The sequence below is a fragment of the Rhinoderma darwinii genome, chromosome 2 (genome assembly GCF_050947455.1).
Source record: "Rhinoderma darwinii isolate aRhiDar2 chromosome 2, aRhiDar2.hap1, whole genome shotgun sequence".
In the NCBI taxonomy this organism is placed as follows: Eukaryota; Metazoa; Chordata; class Amphibia; order Anura; family Rhinodermatidae; genus Rhinoderma; species Rhinoderma darwinii.
Window position 1 is genome coordinate 103,754,113 of NC_134688.1, and position 6,000 is coordinate 103,760,112.

The window sequence follows — 6,000 nt, forward strand, 5'->3', positions numbered from 1 at the left end:
AGAGCTCAGTTTTCATTCAGACTGTTCTGAAAAATTATAGCTGCTCTTGATTGGCTGCTATGAGCAACAAGGCCAGTTTTTTCATTTGACAGTTTCGATAAAAGATGCCCATAGTGTGGAAACCTTCATTAAATCAATGTATTTTTTTTAAATCTTTTTAATTGACTGTTATTATTTTCTTTTTTTAACTTGTCATGATACTTCTTCTTTGTATCCTGTATACAAAGAAGCTGTATCTTTCTCTCTCAGCCGATTCCATCAGTTCAGCTGAACTGACAGCACAGCTGAGTGCGGGTTCTGCATGTCTCTGACACACAGGATCCAGATAATATCGATCACAATCAGAGTTATAAACTTAGATGTGATCGATATTATCTGGATCCTGTGTACCAGTGACACGCAGGACCTGCTCTCAGCCAAGTCGTCAGTTGAGCTGAACTGGTGGAATCAGCTGAGAGAGAATGATATAGCTTCTATGTATACAGGAGACATAAAAGCTGTAACATAAAAAGTTCAATTTTTTTTGATAACAGTCAATTAAAAAAGTGGCTGAATTCAAAAACGGCATTGATTTAATAAACAAAACAAAAAAACATTCAAAGAAGTGTATAGTTTTTAAAGTAAATCTCTACCTTTTATCATGTTATTTTGAGGTAGAAAATTCTGTGCTGAGTAACTTCTTAATCCCTTCCCTCTGCAGTCAGTTTTTGATTTTTATATTTTTTTTACTCCCCGTCTTGTAAGAGCCTTCATTTTTTTATTTTTCCATCGACATAGTTGCATGAGGGCTTTTTTTTGGAGTTGGAGTTTTTAATGGCACCATTTAATGTACCATATAATGTACTGAGAACTTTTAAAAATAATTTTGTGGGGCACAAACAAAATAAACAGAAATTTCTCCATTGTTTTTTGGGTATCGCTTTTACCGCATTTAATGTGCGTTAAAAATGACATGTTAACTACTTTCTTTGGCTCAATATGATTAAGGCAATACCAAATTTATATTGCTTTTTTTTGTATCGCCATATTCTGAGAACATAACTTTTTATCTTTCTGTTGATGGAGCTGTGTGAGGGCTTTTTTCTTGCGGGGCAAATAATACTTTTTATTGGCACCATTTTCAAGTACATATAGCTTTTTGATCACTTTTTTATTCTATTTGTATTGGGAGGCGAAATGACAAAAAATAGCATTTCTGTTGTTTTAGATAAATTATTTTTGTTATGGTATTCACGATGCAGGATAAATAAGATTATATTGTAATAGTTTGGATAGTTACGGATGCGGCTAAATGAAATTATATTTATTTTGTTTACATTATTTTAGTGGAAAAAAGAGAAAAGGTTTGTTTTTAACGTTTAATATTTTTTTTTTATACTCGTAAAAACTTTACTAAACTACTTTTTAATTGTTTTAGAGCAGTGTGAGCACTACTGTTGATTACGTTTATCAGCGCTGTTGTGGGACACTCGCTCATGCACTTATGGTGGTACTATGTGTAAGTGTCTGTCTATGAGGAGGTTGTGGTTTTTCAAGTGTTTGCCTTATGCACCAAAAGTCCTTGTCCTGCCCTTATCTAGCCTTATAATGCACCTCTGGTTTTTAAATGTTTATTTCTTATTAAGCTGCTAACATATAGTCGCCAGGGGCGTAACAAGTCACCATGGGCTAAAATACTAACATTTCTGAATTGGGCCTAACTTTACCATGGCTAGTTTCATCAGTAAGTTAAGTGAATAAAAAGCTTATCAATATTTTAGTCTCCTCTCTGTGTCGTGTCATACCCAAATACACAGGAATAATCAGGGGTATTGCTGGGGAGTGGGGGAATGTCGGGTAATGTACCCCGGGTTCAGTAATGTCACAGTAAAGGGATAATTCACTTAATGAAATTAAAGCTCAGAAATCCTGTGCACAGTGAGTCCGTACACCGCTACATTGGCTTTCCGAGAAAAGCCGATCAGAAAGCAAGCGGCTCAGTGATCACCCGAGCGCTTCTGATGCTTTGAACTAGCGATCATTGGGGTTCTCAGTGCCCCCCACCGATTAAAACTTCCGACATGTTACTATGACATATCAGACGTTTGTTGAAGGTTTAGTTACACTTTAACTCTACCCAAAACCTTATAATTCAGGTGTGACTACACTCAACTTTAATATTCCCCTTAACTGGCACACTGTCAGGGATCACGTAAACTAAGGTATAGGAATGAGTTCTGTGGAGTCCTCATGCTGGAGAGTGGCTAAAAAAATAGCGCTGTTAGAAAAATAGGAGTCAGCCACAGTGCCGTATAACAGTGCCAGTCAACGTGCCCCATTAAAAGCTAACTATTTAGCGCTCCTATAAGAGTGCTGCCCACAGTACCCCATTCAATGGCAGACCCACTGTCCCCACATGTATGCCAGACAAACTGCTTCCATTCAAGTATCAGTCTTTGCTGTCCCTATGTGAGTGCCAGTAATACTTCCCCACATGCCTCTATATGAGCATTAGCCACACTCCCTCCATATACACTACCGTTCAAAAGTTTAGGGTCACTTAGAAATTTCCTTATTTTTGCAAGAAAAGCACAGTTTTTTTCAATGAAGATAACATTAAATTAATCAGAAATACACGCTATACATTGTTAATGTGGTAAATGACTATTCTAGCTGCAAACGTCTGGTTTTTAATGCAATATCTACATAGGTGTATAGAGGCCCATTTCCAGCAACCATCACTCCAGTGTTCTAATGGTACATTGTATTTGCTAACTGTGTTAGAAGGCTAATAGATGATTAGAAAACACTTGAAAACCCTTGTGCAATTATGTTAGCACCGCTGTAAACAGTTTTGCTGTTTAGAGGAGCTATAAAACTGACCTTCCTTTGAGCTAGTTGAGAATCTGGAGCATTACATTTGTGGGTTCAATTAAACTCTCAAAATGGCTAGAAAAAGAGAGCTTTCATGTGAAACTCGACAGTCTATTCTTGTTCTTAGAAATGAAGGCTATTCCATGAGAGAAATTGCCAAGAAACTGAAGATTTCCTACAACGGTGTGTACTACTTACTTCAGAAGACAGCACAAACAGGCTCTAACCAGAGTAGAAAGAGAAGTGGGAGGCCCCGCTACACAACTGAGCAACAAGACAAGTACATTAGAGTCTCTAGTTTGAGAAATAGACGCCTCACAGGTCCTCAACTGGCAGCTTCATTAAATAGTACCCGCAAAACGCCAGTGTCAACGTCTACAGTGAAGAGGCGATGCCGGGATGCTGGCCTTCAGGGCAGAGTGGCAAAGAAAAAGCCATATCTGCGACTGGCTAATAAAAGGAAAAGATTAATATGGGCAAAAGCACACAGACATTGGACAGAGGAAGATTGGAAAAAAGTGTTATGGACAGACGAATCAAAGTTTGAGGTGTTTGGATCACACAGAAGAACATTTGTGAGACGCAGAACAACTGAAATGATGCTGGAAGAGTGCCTGACGCCATCTGTAAAGCATGGTGGAGGTAATGTGATGGTCTGGGGTTGCTTTGGTGCTGGTAAAGTGGGAGATTTGTACAAGGTAAAAGGGATTTTGAATAAGGAAGGCTATCACTCCATTTTGCAACGCCATGCCATACCCTGTGGACAGCGCTTGATTGGAGCCAATTTCATCCTACAACAGGACAATGACCCAAAGCACACCTCCATATTATGCAAGAACTATTTAGGGAAGAAGCAGGCAGCTGGTATTCTATCTGTAATGGAGTGGCCAGCGCAGTCACCAGATCTCAACCCCATAGAGCAGTTGTGGGAGAAGCTTGACCGTATGGTAGGCAAGAAGTGCCCATCAAGCCAATCCAACTTGTGGGAGGGCCTTCTGGAAGCATGGGGTGAAATTTCTCCCGATTACCTCAGCAAATTAACAGCTAGAATGCCAAAGGTCTACAATGCTGTAATTGCTGCAAATGGAGCATTCTTTGACGAAAGCAAAGTTTGAAGGAGAAAATTATTATTTCAAATAAAATCATTATTTCTAACCTTGCCAATGTCTTGACTATATTTTCTAGTCATTTTGCAACTCATTTGATAAATATAAGTGTGAGTTTTCATGGAAAACACAAAATTGTCTGGGTGACCCCAAACTTTTGAACGGTAGTGTAGGTATCAGATATAGTATATGAGTCCGCTTTTAATGATTCGTAAAAAGCAGTGGATAGTGCTGCCGAAGCGACAGAATACTTTCCCCCCTATCAAAAGAATTTGGATGTCTTTTGTTGGCTACGTTTCTCTCTTTGATCTGCAGCAGGGCTGTGTTAGCACTACTGTTGATCATCACTGTTATGTAGGCACTATGATTTACATTGTTATGGAAACACCATAGGTGGGACTGTTATGGGGCACTTAGTTTATACTTGTATAGGGGCACAGTGTGATTATAGGGGAGCATTGGTTTTTGGAATATTTGCTTGTACAATATCTCTGTAATTTTGAATGTTTATTTCTTATTAAGCTGTTAATAAAATCCAGTCCAACTATCTATACAAATCTACAGCACTCTCACATGCTGACCCCTGTATCTCCACTCACATTACAGCCCCCACTCATTTCTGTACATGCTTTGTTCATAATGGCTCATTACTCAGTTTAATTAGAAAGACAGCTGTTTTCTCTACTAATACACAAAACAGTCAAGACCAGGAGAGTTGCCAACTCCAAATGATGCAACATTTAGAAATCTTAACATCTAATGTGCTGTATCTAATCACTGGTGTTTTTTTTTTTATCAATTAACCAAGTACAAAATGTGCCTGGGTCTAACTTCTATGTCTATTATTGTTTCAAGTATATTTTTGGAAGGTTGTTGCCGAGAACAAAAAACATCAGGAATTATGTATGTTGAGTGCAATCTGTAATGTAAAAGTTACATAGTTACATAGGTTGAAAAAAGAGGCAGGTCCATCAAGTTCAAACTTTCTTGATCAATTATATGTCATTTATTACTAGATAAATTATAACCTTCTATGCCAATCATCATTAGATAAAGCACCTAGACCTTTTTTTTTAAAATGTCGACATACTTGGGGTAAGGCATTCCATGGTTTGACTAACGGTAAATAACCCTTTTCTATATTGATGTATGAAACGCCTGTCCTCCACACGCAATGAATGTCCCCTGGTCCTTTGTAAAGTCCTTGGAAAGACTAAATCATGTGCTAGTTCTTTGTATTGACCAAACATATATTTATAGATGACAATTAGTTCACCTCTAAACCACCTTTTTTCCAAGCTGGGCAAGCCCAATTTTTCAACCCCCTCATTATAAGAGAGACCTCCCAACTTATTTAATAATCTAGTCGCCCGCCTTTGAACCCTCTCCAGTTCTCCTATATCCTTTTTACAATGTGAAGCCTAAAACTGAATCCTATATTGATGAATGAAATGCCTGTCCTCCACACGCAATGAATGTCCCCTGGTCCTTTGTAAAGTCCTTGGAAAGAATAAATCATATGCCAGTTCTTTGTATTGATCACACATATATTTATAGATGAAAATTAGTTCACCTCTAAGCCGCCTTTTTTCCAAGCTGGGCAAGCCCAATATTTCAACCCTCTCATTATAAGGCTGGATTCACACGAGCATGTTCAGTCCGTAAAGGACGGAACGTATTTCGGCCACAAGTCCCGGACCGAACACACTGCAGGGAACCGGGCTCCTAGCATCATATTTATGTACGACGCTAGGAGTCCCTGCCTCTCCGTGGAACTACTGTCCCGTACTGTAATCATGTTTTCAGAACGGGACATTAGTTCCACGGAGAGGCAGGGACACCTTGTGTCGTACATAACTATGACGCTAGGAGCCCGGCTCCCTGCAGTGTATTCGGTCCGGGACTTGCGGCCCAAATACGTTCCGTCCTTTACGGACCGAACATGCTCGTGTGAATCCAGCCTAAGAGAGATCTCCCAACTTATTTAATAATCTATTCGCCCGCCGTTGAACCCTCACCAGTTCTCCTATATCCTTTTTAC